This window comes from Aquarana catesbeiana, linkage group LG04 (assembly GCF_042186555.1).
Source record: "Aquarana catesbeiana isolate 2022-GZ linkage group LG04, ASM4218655v1, whole genome shotgun sequence".
NCBI classification, from domain to species: domain Eukaryota; kingdom Metazoa; phylum Chordata; class Amphibia; order Anura; family Ranidae; genus Aquarana; species Aquarana catesbeiana.
The window spans coordinates 238,399,795-238,415,875 of record NC_133327.1 but is presented as its reverse complement, the minus strand read 5'-3'; positions in this window follow the sequence as shown (position 1 = coordinate 238,415,875).

The following is a 16,081-nucleotide window of genomic DNA, read 5'->3' as shown; positions in this document are numbered from 1 at the left end:
CATAAAAAATGTAAATATATGAAACTCTTCATTAGACTCCTTGAATGTATACGTTGAAGCTCATGCAACGACATGAGTTGTTATGAAAACATTCCATATTGGAACTCACAGTGAAAGTTAAAGTATTTCCAAGTGAGGACAATAGCAAAAAAGAAACTTTGTTTTACAATGTGTGCTGTAAATAAGGAATAGGTTATATGACATGACATTTTCTGGAGGAGCCTGGAGCTCTGTGTCCACACAGTGGGGACAGAGTTCACGGAGTGGTTTAGGGAAAAGAAGGCTTCTTTTTATTCATAGAGTGTGTATTTAGGATAGGTTTGCTTATTTCATTTAATGTTCTTTGGAATTGATGTTTTTGCCCTTTATTTTTGTATTTGATTATTTGTGTACTGTCTCTTTAAAGTTTTAGTTGAATTTTTTCATTGTCTGTTTTTCTCTATTGTGAAAACAAGTAAAACAATGAGATTAAACTGTATATCAACCATAAATATTTTTTTTTCTATGTGTGTGTTCACATATGTGTAATTTATGAATCGTAGTCTGTATCATTTTCATGTACTTCTTCCATCTGAAGTACTTGATTGATCCTGTCAGTCATATTTCTTCCTTGTTGTAAACTGACCACACAAAGCTCAGAAGTCAATCTGTGTTAGCGTGATCAGTTTTCATCCTTTGACTGGCCACTCAGAGGTACAGGACACTGTGCAGATGCACAGCATGTCTGTATTGGGCAGTTTGTTCAGCCAACCTACCAATCACAGCCTGACAATTGAACACACCCCTGCTCAAGCACAACCAGCATCTTGCCTCAGGCTGTACAGACTATGGAATACAGGCATACTGTGTATCTGCACAATGTCCTGCAACTCCACCCCAAATATACAGTTTTAACTTTATTTTAAAGTGTCTATATAATATTGTATGCTCACAAGTAACAACTACTTAAAGTGATTGTAAAGTCTTGTTTTCTTTTTATTTCTAAATAAAAACATGTTATACTTATCTCCTCTGTGCAGTAGTTTTGCACAGAGCAGCCTGGATCCTTCTCTGCTCGGGTCCCTCTTCACTGCTCCTGGCCCCTCCCTCCTGTCGAGTGTCCCCCACAGCAAGCAGCTTGCTATGGGGACACAACCGAGCCGAGCTGCAGCTCTGTGTGTCTCCTGATTGGCTAACTGACTTTGATTGACAGCCACCTGAGCCAATGGCACTGCTGTTGTGTCTCAGCCAATCAGGAGGGAGCGTCCTGGACAGCTGAGGGACTCGTGGACATCGCTGGATGGAAATGGGGCTCAGGTAAGCATTGGGGGGTTGAGGGCAGCTGCTACACACAGACTGCTTTTTATCATGCATAGAATGCATTAAGATAAAAAACCTTCTGCCTTTACAACCACTTTAAGCGTTAAAAATACAGGTCTAGCATAGCTAAAAGCAGCCACCATTTTTCGTGTGATCACTGCAGGCGGCTATAGCCCCCAGCAGTGATCATTGTATTCTGAAGGTGGGGAAACCTTCCACTGTCAGAATACAATACCGCAGCAGGAGGGATTTCCCCATCAGCACCAACTGTATTGATGGGGAAATCAAGCGATTTTCTTTCCTGTGGTCGAAGGAAAGAAAATTGTATAATCTATGGCTATAGATAGATGGCAATGTTAATCCCATCACTCCCCTCAAGGGGTTAATAATTTATTTCAATTAAGCCGATGCTATCTTCAGCAGCTGCACTCACACTTGTGTTACCTGCATGCTGCTCAGCACCCGCTCACTTCCCGGTCCGGACATGACATCATGTCAGAGCAGCAGGCGGGATTAACTTTCCCCTGTCTGGCAGAGATGATGCTGCCTAACAGTATAACTATTTCTTCGTTCTGAGTGCAGGAGCAGGGAGAACGCTCCAGTGCTCGGCATTCCACTGCCACCCTACAAGATGACCCAATCTCACAGTCCCAATGCAAGACCTGCAGTGACAGGAGTGTGAAGATGGAGAAGAGAAAGAGCACAGCGCACCTACTGACTCTCTCCTCCTCTCCTGCCCAGCACCCTAATTTAGCAGGGGGCACACGGGGGGCAAGAAATAATCGAGGTGGGGCAATTGTCCCCCTGTAGCAGCGCCACTGCCTTTAAAGGGGTTGTAAAGTCAGAAGGTTTTTTACCTTAATGCATTCTATGCATTAAGGTAAAAAACCTTCTGTGTGCAGCAGCCCCCCTTAATACTTACTTGAGCCCCATCTCTATCCAGCGATGTTGTAGGATTGTCTCGGCTGCCCGGGACACCCCTCCTCATTGGCTGAAACAGCAGCGCGGCACCATTGGCTCCCGCTGCTGTCAAAGTTACTCAGCCAATGAGGAGAGAAAGGGGGCGGAGCAGGGCTGCAGACTCGTGTGTGAATAGACAAAGGGAGCTGCAGCTCAGCTCGGGTCAGTGCTGAGACAAGGCCATCTGGTGCCCAGGGCGAAGATGGCAAACTGCGCCCCCCCCCCTCAAAACCAGAAAACACTTAAAACAATACAACAATACAATACTGTAGCTGCAGCCTGCGGCGGGTCGGCAATGGTTAAATTGTAAGTTCACTTTACAGAAAATCTGTAAGGTGAACTTACATTGGACCCCCTCCCCATCCCTCCCAGTCCTGCTAACCTGGAGTCCAGCGATCCCCCGCATTAACCCCTTTACATTACACAGCCCCCTGCACTACTTTACATTACACAGCCCCCTGCACCTCTGAGCCCCTTTACATTACACAGCCCCCCTGCACCTCTGGGCCCCTTTACATTAAACATCATCCTGTACCTCTGAGCCCCTTTACATTACACATCATCCTGCACCTCTGGGCCTCTTTACATTACACAGCACCCTGCAGCTCTGGGCCCCTTTACATTACACAGTACCCTGCACCTCTGAGCCCCTTTACATTACACAGCCCCCCTGCACCTCTGGGCCCCTTTACATTGCACAGCACCCTGCACCTCTGGGCCCCTTTACATTACACATCATCCTGCACCTCTGAGTGCCTTTACATTACACAGCACCCTGCAGCTCTGGGCTCCTTTGCATTACACATCACCCTGCAGCTCTGGGTCCCTTTACATTACACATCACCCTGCACCTCTGGGCCCCTTTATATTACACATCACCCTGCAGCTCTGGGCCCCTTTACATTACACATCACCCTGAAGCTCTGGACCCCCTGCATGTTACAAGACCCCCCTTCAGCGCAGATGCCCCCTTCAGTATAGCCCCGCTGTTCAGTGCAGACCCCCTTCAGTGTAGCCCCCCATTCAGTGCAGACGCCCCCTCCAGTGTAGCCCCCCGTTCAATGCAGACCCCCCATTCAGTGTAGCCCCCTGTTCAGTGCAGACCCCCCATTCAGTGTAGCCCCCTGTTCAGTGCAGAACCCCCATTCAGTGTAGCCCCCTGTTCAGTGCACACCCCCCATTCAGTGTAGCCCTCTGTTCAGTGCAGACCCCCCTTCAGTGTAGCCCCCTGTTCAGTGCAGACCCCCGTTCAGTGTAGCCCCCCCATTCAGTGTAGCCCCTGTTCAGTGCAGATGCCCCCGTTCAGTGCAGATGCCCCCTTTTAGTGTAGCCCCCCGTTCAGTGTAGCACCCCCTTCAGTGTAGCACCCCCCCGTTCAGTGCAGTGTGCAGACTCCCCCCATTCAGTACCTCAGATCAGCGCGGCGACACATGCTCAGCAGATCTCCTCCCCCTGTTTACCCATAAACAGAGAGGAGGGGGAGGCGTCTTCACTCTGCTTGGCTGTGCCTGTGTGACGTCCGGGATCGCACAGACACACAGCCCGCGGCCTCCAGAGGAGGGGATGGTAGGTGTAGCGGTGTCACCCTGCACCCCCGCACACCCCCCCCTTCGCATCACAATGTAGATCGCCTGTCACTGCGCCGCTGCCTAAACCCACGGCGCTGCCACCACTTCAATCGCGGAGGGGGGGCAGCCTGACACTCCACCTAGTGTGTTGTGTGGTACTTGGGGCGGCCCGCCACACACTTAGTACGCCTCTGCAGGCGCAACTCTGCAATTTTATAGGGGCAGCCGGTGATAGTCACTTGCCCAGAAAGTTTAATATCATACTGCCTGCCAGCGCTGTGCCCCCTTCCTACAATAAATTGCTCCGCCCAGGGCACCCGTCCCTTCCGCCCACCCCTTGTACCGGCCCTGGCTCGGGTGCCCCCATAGCAAGCTGCTTGCTGTGGGGGCATTCGTCAGGAGGGGCCAGGAGCACCAAAGAGGGACCCGAGAAGAGGAGGATCCAGGCTGCCCTGTGCAAAACCAACTGCACAGAGCAGGTAAGTATAACATGTTTATTATTTTTAACAAAAAAAAAAAAAACGAGACTTTACAATCACTTTAAGCCAGGTATAAAGAGCACAGTATTTGCAAGCAAAGACAGTACAGTTACAATACAATACAATTCCTAACCCTCCTGTGTTGAATTGTGTTGTAACTCTACTATCTTCCTTTATAATGTAAAGTGCTTTGCAAATTGCTGGCGCTATGTATTATAATATTAATAATGAATCTGGTTGGCTTCCCCAGATCTGCCTTCATTGGTTTTGGTGTTACATAGATTTGTAAGCAGTATGTACTTCCCCAGAAGTCACGCTTAAAACCATTTATATCCTGAGCTGGAAATTCTTGAGGCTTATACCCCCTTTGGATATGTGTTTTGTTTCAGCTGATCTACTGTATATACTGTACACCACTGTGCCTTATTGTGGCCCTTTTTGTACTGTACCCTGCTTTCTTATGGCTACTGGCTGTATACACTGAAAAATTTCATTTTTTTTCTTTTAAGTACTGTATGACTGAAAGCTTAATAAACTTTTACTTCCTGATTAATAATTATAATAACAATAATAACAATAAATGCTTTATTCAAACAGTGTTAAATTTTGCCTTGGATTGCGAGCATAATTTGTTCCGGAAGCATGCTTGTAATCCAAAGCACTTGTATATCAAAGCAAATTTCCCCATAGTCAGTGGCGGAACTACCAGGGTTGCAACTGGGCCCTGGAGCTTCACCGCTGTGCGGGGGTTCCGGCCGCTCTCCACTGTTAGGGGCCTGCCCAGCCGTTCTGCACTGTTCTGGCTGTGCTTAGCTACTGCTAGGAACCCAGCCCCAAGCTCCAGGGGGGCCTTGCGGGAGAGCCCTCTCAGTACCCTCCAGCATAACATAATCTTTTTCCCGTTGCAGGCTCCAATTGCCCTAGAGCAGTGGTCATCAACCCTGTCCTCAGGGCCCACTAACAGGCCAGGTTTTATGTATTACCTTTGGGAGATGCAAACTAGAATACTGCAATCACTGAGCAGCAAATTATATCACCTGTGATGTATTTCAGTTGCAAAACCTGGCCTGTTAGTGGGCCCTGAGGACAGGGTTGATGACCACTACCCTAGAGTGATCTTGCTTCTATCTCTGACTGTACCATGTGCAGGGGGAAGGGGGAGAGCTTTCCTCCTGCTGTGTGGTGTGCTTTGTACTAAGCACAGGCCGCGCACCACCCCCCTTTGCTGAGTGCCGCAATGGGACATTCCAGAGTGCGATCTTTATTACTGTGGGAGCCAGCCCTGCACACGGCGGTGCGGAGTCACACAGGGCCCCTCTGGGAGTCCTTGACATGGCTGCTGTCACTGTACAGGGCTGCATCGCTCTGGATGGAGGTATGCAACAGAGAGTGTTTTGCACTCTCTATGTGTGAACCTGGGGGGTGGGAGGGGGGAGGTGGTGAGAGACCTGTCACAGGGCTGTTCTATATGCAATTAGTATGCAGTGTGGGCTAAAGAGCCAATCAGACAGACATCTGAAGAGTTTGAACTATAAACTGAAGGATTTATGAATAAATGGTCATGAAATGAATCATTTGAGTTTCCATTATTTCTTATGGGCAGAGGCGTAACTAGAACCTTCAGAGCCCCGGTGCAAAAACCATAAAGGGAACACCAGGGCCCAGTCGCAGAGTTCAGGGGTACACTAACTACATACAGAGTTCAGAGTTCAGGAGTGCGTTATGTATAGAGCGCAGTTCCAGGTAAGCCCTATGTACAGATTTCAGGGGTGCGTTGAAGAGTTTGAAGACAGGGGTCTGTACCTGGCTGGCACCTTCCTACCTGGGCTGAGATGTCTGTATATGGGGAGCTGTGGGTACAAGACTGTGTGTGATGTGTACTGCATGCAGTCTGCATGTCATGTGAGCACAGTGTAAAGTTCATATAGGATGTGCATGGTGGGTATAGTAAAGTCTGCATAGTTGTGTTCAGTATAGTCACACCATGCACTGTGTAATCTATGTGTGAGCTATGCATAACCCTAGTATGGTGGTTCCTGTGGACACAAGATAGTCTTCTGTACCTTGCACATTTGCCTGCAGCATGCTCTACATCAGATATGTCAAACACAAGGCCCACAGGCAAAATCCAGCCCACCAGGCATTGTCATGTGGCCCTCTCACCCAGTTTTGCAGCCAGAATGTAGCAGAACTCCATTCTGCCACCTTCAGCTGTCACCTTCCACTCCCGCTCACTGATGTCACTTGTAAACACAGAAGACTTCTGTGTTTACATGGGACAGCTTTGCTCTTAGCGGCTTCCAGATGTAACAGATCCCCACACAGGGAGGTATAACAGTGCCACCTATACAGGATGGGCCTGTGGCTGCCTACATATGGAGTTACTAGAGCCAGGTAAGTTGGGGAGTGGGTGTTGCACACTGTGCAAAGAGCATCACTAAACACTGTATTTTGTACAGAGTGCACCCCTAAACCTTTTACTCTGTACGTAGTGCACCCCCGAACTCTGCACTCTGTGCAAAGGACAGCCCTGGAACTGCACTCTGTTCATAACGCACCCCTGAAATCTGTACATAGGGCTTACCTGGAACTGCGCTCTATACATAACGCACTCCTGAACTCTGAACTCTGTATGTAGTTAGTGTACCCCTGAACTCTGCGACTGGGCCCTGGTGTTCCCTTTATGGTTTTTGCACCGGGGCTCTGAAGGTTCTAGTTACGCCTCTGCCCATAAGAAATAATGGAAACTCAAATGATTCATTTCATGACCATTTATTCATAAATCCTTCAGTTTATAGTCCATATAAAAAGATTATAGCAATGTGATAGATTGTGTAACCTTAAAATGTCCATCCACAAATGGCAGCCTCCACAAGGGGATTAGAAGCAAAATCCAGCAGAAGCTCCAGAATATAAAAGAAAAGAGGTCCCTCTAAGTGTATCAATATGGTTACATTTAATGAAGTTACAACATTTAGCAACTCACATGGTTGATGATTAAAACAGGCACATCTAAGTATGCTGGTATCCAGGGTAAAGCTGTCCATCCTCAGCAACGACGTCTCTCACAGCTGTCAGTCTGCAATCGTGACCGGGAAGACTACCCTGCAGTAGAGCGATCTGAAAGCATGGCTTGAACCGCTCGTGGAAGGGACGACGTCAATGGTGGTGAGGAGGATGGTCTATGTGGACAGCTTTAACCCAGATGTCTGCATACTTAGATGTGCCTCTTTAATCATCAACCATGTGAGTTGCTAAATGTTGTACTTTCATTAAATGTATCCATATTGCTACACTTAGAGGCGCCTCTCTTCTGTTTTATACTCAGTTGTGACATGACACTACTTGTATATCAAGACAGCGCTTTTTGCTTGTATTGCAAAACGCTCTCAAACCAAGTTACTCTCAAACCAAGGTTTTACTTATAAGCATTAATATGCTCATTACTGTAAATAGAGTTTTACACATTTTGGAAAATCCCTATATTTATTTGGAGATTAATACCATTTTACCATAAAAAGGGTAAAAGTGTCTTGAGTATTTGTGCACCACATCCAGACATCAGGAAGACAGGAAGTTAGGTGAGGTTGGGTCCCTGTAGTATACATTTCTCCTTTCCTGTCATTGCCCATAACACCTCTATTTATAATGAATGACTGTCATTACTAATTAGCTGTCAGTAAATATGAAGATCAGAATAGATCAAATATTTATTCTAAACTGAAATAATCAGCATTTTCCTGCTTTGCAGTGTTACACACACAAAAAAAAAAAAGTTCAGTCTACATGACGAAGATGCAGTGAAAGTTTGTGTAAATGTAGCAAACAATGAAATAGCCACTTTCCAGGCAGAGATGTTATGGCATTAACAGCTTTACACTACGCAGTATTTTTGTTCTAGTCGTAAGGGAAGCCTTGTTCAGCCTATTTTGGGGCCTCATGACACGCTGCCAGCACTACTGAAATTAGCATTGGTCTTTTGTTTCACTGCATGCGCGCATCATACACTGCTGATCTGATAAACCCTTTTCTCCAAACACCAGCATTTTTCAAACAAAACTAGCATGGGACTGATGAGTAATGTGAATGTGCCCAAAAAAAAAAAAAAAACTTTGCAACCGTGGTTACAAAACCCCAGATGGAGGAAATTAAGAAGATTATCATTTACATATTTTTACTGATTTTGTGGTTCATAAAAAGTTTATATTATAAATACTTATCCAAATAAAAATGTTTCTGTTTTTTTTTCTTTAAAAAAACTGAATAAACTTTCAATACAAGGTACTACAAAAAATTCTTATTACCATCTTTAGAAAAAAAAATATTTTAAGGGCCCATCCACACCTTTGTACACATGTTGCAGCACTCATTGTAATGCACATTATGTAGTATATTTATACAGTATGTAGGTGTGAATAGGCCCCTATATTTTCATTTTAAAGCACATTAAACTTCAGCATATAGATTTGAACCAGCAACATAGAAAAGAATGGGATATCTACAGCAAATGTGTATGTCTTACTATAGGAAAACAGAAATTTGTGAATAGGCCCTAACTTGCAGCCAGTGCTAGTGGTTCATTTCAACTTGGACAGAGCATGAAAAGAAAACTCAATTTTTGCATGAGAAAAAAAAAATAAAGACACACAAACACATTCAAACAGGACCGTTTACATCTTCTTATTCCATTTCAATCTGTAGCCAGTGTGATTTTTATTTTAAACTGGCCAAATATCTTAAAAGTCATTGAAGGTTCACACTTGTGTGTCTATATTTTCATAAATTTTTCCTGCATTTTAATGTATTTTTTTTTGTTTTTTTCATGCATTTTCAATGCATTTTTCATGCACTCCCTTAAATGCATGGAAACAAAAATACACCTGCACCTATTTGCAAGTAGCACAGAAGAGAGTTGTGCAGGTGTGAACAAGCCCTGTAGACACTAATGGGTTTCCTCTTGTCATGCATTTTCACCTGACAAAATGAATGGGTGTGAATATGGATTTAGAAGGTAAGAAGGTTAGAAAAAAAGTTGGTGTAAAATGATGTTTATAGACATACCCTTTCCCAACCCCATGTTCGGCAGGTTATTAATACTGTATAATGTTGCTTAGATCTGCCAAGGGTAAGACTGGTCCTTGTCTGAGGTTAAAATAAAAGTTAATGCTGCAGTTTTCACAGTGAATCACATATTGGGGTACAGGGCCGCTGTGATTTGTCCTGTACCATGTGAGCGCTGTGATCAATAACAGTGATCACAGTCAGCAGTAGTAACCAATGGCTGTCATTCATGATGCCATTGCTTACTACTTTTTTTTATGTGATTGGTCACAGTGATTACATGGTACAGAGCCAACCACAGCGGTTGTATACCATGTGATAGTTGTGGCTAATCACAGCTATCACAATAGTAAACAATGGCATCATGAATTAACGAATGATGCCAAACACAATCAGAAATAATTGCCTATACTGCAATTATGGCTGTATAAGCAATCATAGTTAAAAAAATAAAAATCCCAATTAACCTCCTCACTACCTGCTTTAACCCCTGGGACCCCACACAGGTACCCCCATTTACTTAAATGGGTCATGATCGGTGGACGTAAATCCTTGGCCACTGATTCCTCAGGCTAAAGTAGGGAAGTGGTTAAGGGGTGGTAAACCCGAGGCTCAAACACAAGGTTTTTCCACCCCAACCTCACATGTGAATGAGCCCTAATAATGCAGTCATTCACAGTTCTCCAATCACCACCACACCAACCAAAGTGTCGCCAGACCACTGTAGCTAGAATCAGTGTTGCTGATTAGCTACACATCAGGCCAGTGCAGCCAGCAACAGTTTTCCTGATCACCGCCACACCAATCCCAGCGTCACCAGACCAGTGTATGCCAGCAACAGTATTCCTTATCACCGCCACATGATTTGCAGTGTTATCACACCAGTGTAAGCCAGCAACTACTGTATGTTCCTGATTGTTGTCTCACTGTCATCAGACCAGTGTAAGGCAACAAGAGTGTTCCTGATCGCTTTCTTTATTTTCCAAACAATTGTATAAAAAATGACAACTTAAAAAAAATTCACCCTGCGTAGACATACCTTGAACTGTTTACTTTCCAAAATGGGTCATTTGTACTGTCCTGGCATTTTAGGGCCTCAAGCAATGAGAGAGGCCCTCAGTACACCAGGATTGATCAATTTATAATATATATACCATAGTTTCTAGACTAAATAACTTTCACCCAGACTAAATAATTTACACTGATTGGGATTCTTTTTACCAAACAAATGTAGCAGAATATGAAGAAAGATTATTTATTTGCAAATGTTTTACCAAACTAAGAAAAACGTATTCAAAACTTTTTTCAAACTTTTCAGTCTTTTTTCATTTATATAGCAAAAAAAACCCAGTGGAGATTAAATACCACCAAAGGAAAGCTCTATCTGTTTTAAAAAAAATGGTAAAACTTAATTTGAGTACAGCGTTGCATGTCTGAGTAATTGTTGTTCAAAGTTTGACTACGCTGAAAACTGAACATGGCCAAGGCAGGAAGGGGTGAAAAAGTCTGGTGTTGGGGTGGTTAAAATCACCTACATGTAGCACCCTCTAGTGGTACTAGGATGCAGTGGCGGCTGGTGCTCAAAATTTTTTGGGGGGGCGCAAACAAACTGAAAAATTCTGAAAATAAAAACATCAATTGCAGCCTCACTGTGTCCATCAAACGCAGCCACTGTGCCCATCAATTGCAGCCACTGTGCCATCAAGCGCAGCCCTGTGCCATCAAACGCAGCCACTGTTGCCATTATTGGCAGCCGCCCATCAAATGCCGTTACTATGCCCATCAAATGCTGCCACTGTGCCATCAAATGCAGCCACTGTGCCCATCAAATGCTGCCACTGTGCCATCAAATGCTGCCACTGTGCCATCAAATGCTGCCACTGTGCCATCAAATGCTGCCACTGTGTGCATCAAATGCTGCCACTGTGCTATCAAATGCTGCCACTGTGCCCATCGAATGCCACCACTGTGCTATCAAATGCCACTGTGCCCATCAAATGCTGCCACTGTGCCATCAAATGCTGCCACTGTGCCCATCAAATGCCACCACTGTGCCATCAAATGCTGCCACTGTGCCCATCAAATGCCACCACTGTGCAATCAAATGCCGCCACTGTGATCCCCCGTCTGCTCGCCGTCTGCCTGGCACTTACCCTATCTTGGTGGGGCAGCGGGTGACGGCAGTGAGCGGTGTCCTCCATGCGTCTCTTCCCATCCTCTCCTCCCGTCCTCTCCTGCTGATAGGCATCCAATCACAGTGCCTGACGTTTCAGCCAATCAGGTGACAGGTAACAGACCTGAGCACCTGATTGGCGGAGAGGCGGTTCAGTGTTAGGAAAGCGAATATTAATTTGCTTTTCTAACACACGGGTGGACTGCGAGCACCAAGCATGGATCTCACAGTTCACCTATTTTGAAGCCTATTAGAGTCTATAGCTCTAATCAGGTGCTTCAAAAACAGCCCCCGCCACTGTAATTCAGGCTGTCATGGCCTTTGAGAGAGCTCCCCAGTCTGGGGGGGTGACCTTGGGCCTGGGCTCAGGTGTGGACAGGACCCTCTCAAGATACACAGAGGTGTCCTGCACAGGTGGCACGGGAGCAAGGAGAGGAAAGCAGGAGAGCACTGCCAGGCAAGTCTCCATGGCCTGAGGAGGTGGTACTGCAATCAGTAGGCACGTGGACAGCTAGTACTAGGACTACCTACGTTTTGCTACACCAAAGGGGCCTGTGGTTCCTGCCTGCAAAGGGAATCTGCTAAGGCCTAAGGGAGCCAGTGTCAGGCCTAACCTAAATTACTAGCTGGTCCAGGAAGTGAGGAATCAAGTGAGGTGCTGAATAGTGAGATCAGCAGTCAAGTTTTGTGCTGGAGGAAGAACAGAAGTTGTATATACTGGAGGTTTATATAGTTCTCAGTCCCTACATTGTCTGTTGTGCAATCAACTGGGCATCTCATAATTACCCATCCAATCCCCATCCAAACAAAACAAAGTGCATGGACTGTTTTCTGTCTGGGAGTAACTGGAAAATTGTGTGCCTGGCTGGGCAAGGTGACAGACAGACCACTACCAGCAGGCTTTACAGGGATACCACTACATACATACATTCTTAATTAAGATATTTAATTACTTGTTTAACGTGGACTTCATATTAAGTGCATTAATGATGGGCAATGTGTTATGCCCTGTACACACGATTGGACATTGATCAGACATTCCGACAACAAAATCCATGGATTTTTTCCGACGGATGTTGGCTCAAACTTGTCTTGCACACACACGATCGCACAAAAGACACGTATGTCGGGACTGTAAACGGGGCAGTGGCCAATAGCTTTTGTCTCTTAATTTATTCTGAGCATGCGTGGCACTTTGTGCGTCGGATTTGTGTACACACAATCGGAATTTAACCGATCGGATTTTGTTGACGGAAAATTTTATATCCTGCTGTCAAACTTTGTGTGTCGGAAATTCCAACGGAAAAAGTCAGATGGAGCCCACACATGATCGGAATTTCCGACAACACATTCCGATTGCACTTTTTCCGTCGGAAAATCCGACCCTGTGTACAGGGCATAGGTATTACACTACCAGTATTACCTTTGAAAAAGTTCACAGTACTCCCCTGACAATGACTTTATCTGCATTTCTCGCCATAAAGTTGGGTATACACTGGTTGAATGAAAAAAAAAACTCAAATTCTTGCATCCACAAAAGAAATGTGGATGCAGGAAACTTCCCTGCTGCGCTATTGTATTCTGACAAAGGGGAATCCCCCTCCCCCCATCAGAATACACTGATCAGCAATTGGCTGCAGCAGCTGATCGAATTCTATTTTTCAGTAGGACTTCTGTTAAACAGCTACATACAGAACAGACAGGGCTATACATGGATCAAATTTTAATACATGTATACACGACTTAAGAACTGCACTATCATTATTCGGGCATCATCTAAGGTCAGCAACAACTTTCTGGACTAAGGCACCACAATCATGTAAATATTGATGTCTGTGCAGTACTTGACTATGTTCACAAATATCTCATCCAGATTAGACACCCGCTGTAGCCTATATTACAGTCTGATCACTGGGATAGAAAACTGGAGAATTTTTTCCTGATGCCTACAGCTGACCAAAAGCATCATCTCAGCCTATGCAAGGTCCCTTTACTGGAGCTCAAAGATACATTTTTAATGAAAAAAAGATCAAAGGTTTCTGGAAAGTGACACTTGCATTGTGACATGACAAGAGTTTATTGATTGTTACAAAAAAACAAATTCAATTTTTATATGTTAGCCAAGTGGTTATTGCAACACAACCAGGATCTCCCTTGTCCACTTCACAGCAAGAATGTTTGGATTTTGTGTGTTTTAACCCCCATAGTTGCAATGGTTTCTTCAAGAAGCTCCAGCTTTCTTTCTTTGGTTACTGGTCATACGAATAATACAATATTTTAGATACTTTGACATTAGACTGTATATTCTTTATTTTTAGCTTACAATACATCCAATGTGCTTCAGAAATCCATGCACGGATTGATTTTTATTTGGGACCCTGGACATCACTTGAGGGTAGAAATATCAGATAAATGACCAAAGTACCCATGTCTGGCCAGTTTTAGGTGTAATAGGTCAGACACAGATGTGCCCATTAAATGAATATTAATATGTATCAAAGTGTAAATACTAAGCACTGTTATTGTTTCTCCAAAGCCACCAGGCTCCAGCGTGTCCTGGGAAATGACAATTTAAATCTTCAAGTTTGAGCCTGATTGGTGGCTGTGGAAAAATAAAGACAGGCATTAGTGATAGCACTATGATGCATGAGACCCACTTTACCTTATCAGAATACACTTTGATTTTTTTTTTTTTCACACTGAAAAAAGTAGCATAGAATGAAATTTACTCATAAGAAATTGTGCCTTTGTTTTGTTAATATACACCTATCTATGCAGTTTATAAAATAACTTTTTAGAAAAAATTCTTAGGTACGCTGGAACTGAAAATGACCTAATTTGTCTGGGCTAAAACATTATTTCATAAACCCATTGTGTAGAAAACGAGGCATTATTCAAGGTGTTTGCACAGCGCAGAATAAAAATAAGGTTACTGCAGTATTAGAGCTAGCTGGTGCCATAAGTGTCATAAGTAATACTCTTACACTACGTCTGCTATTTAACAACAATCCAAAACCCATTTTGAATCCTTCAGATTAATGCATTTGTTAACCTTTTGGTTAGAAGGGGGTGTTTGGAGGTATACAGTGTTTCTCACGCAAACCCCAGAGAAGAGTTTGTTACATTAGTCACACAACTAAACTTTTCAATTGAACTTTGGATCTGTATGCGGAAGAGTAAGTCAAGTTCAAGTAATGGGAAGGGACAGAGCCACCCAGGAAACTAATGATTCACTTGCTGACAAGCTTAGCGTACTTTGTTACACACACGTTTCAGCATTAATTATGGCCCCACAATACATCTTCAATTATATCAAAATATTAGTGGTTCAGCAGCTGTGTTGGAAAACCTCCTTTGTACAGACTCCAGACCAGGTTATTTGAACCTTAAACTAGACTCTTACCAGTCTTATAAAATGGAAGTTAACTTTTTGAAAAAGTTTATACTTTTTGACATTTTTAATACTATTTCCAGGAAATGGTCAAATAATTCTTAGATTGTAAATCATTTTTTGGCGTATACAGACATCTCATTATACCTACATCCATGCTTTCCCAAACGGTTGGTGCTATCCTTAATAACACTCAGCGGAAAGCTGTCATGCCTATGCAAACCCACTCGTAGGTTGGATGCTATTCCTCTGTTAGACAAGGCCAAAAGGTCATAATCGATTTTAGAGGCCACCTGGTGGGTGCAGGCCATGAACTGACTCAAAAAAATTATATCAGAGCCGGATTAGTTGACCTTGCGGGGCTAGACCCAGACTTAGACTAACTGCAAACTGTGGGCTGCCAGGCCTAGCTCAGGGAGAGGCCAGAGTGGATGACCTGGTTAGCTGACCTCTTCAAACATCAGGAGCATTTTTCTGGCAGTTACCACGGTGATGGGGCAGCCCAAGCCTCTCTAACTTACTAAGTGGAAATGCTAAATCCTACCTTGAAGAAATGTCTTTTAAAAAATCATGCTGTAGTGATCCTTTATTTACTTCCAGCACACACAATTATTTCTCACAACTACTGAATAGATTAGGCGCATATCATACTCTAGAAATTGTGACAAAATTTAATATGGCAGATTTGACAACTTAATGCAATTAAATAGATTAAAAGATTAAAACGTTTTCTTTAATGTCCTTCATCAACCATCACAGAGGATTGAATTTTTTTGCAACATTAGTTTGGAAGGTTAGCTAGAACCCTTAAAGTAATATCGAATAAATACTGATATTTTACTATTAATATACTGTGGTTTGATATGTGAAGTAGAATATATTTTCTGAGGAATTATTATCAAGATGCACTATAGTAGTAACATAATATAAGGGTAGTTTAGGCACCGTAGTTATAATTGCTAAGTAGTTATTTCAAAGATAATAATAGGTTGGTATTGACATCTTTAGAACTTTCAGAAATGATGGGTGTTGCACCTTGTGAATCCATAGATAGCAAGGAACTATATACAATATAGATACACATACTACACACACAGCTTAGCAGAAGCTACAGCATGGCCACCCTTGAAGAGAAATTCCATCACTTGTT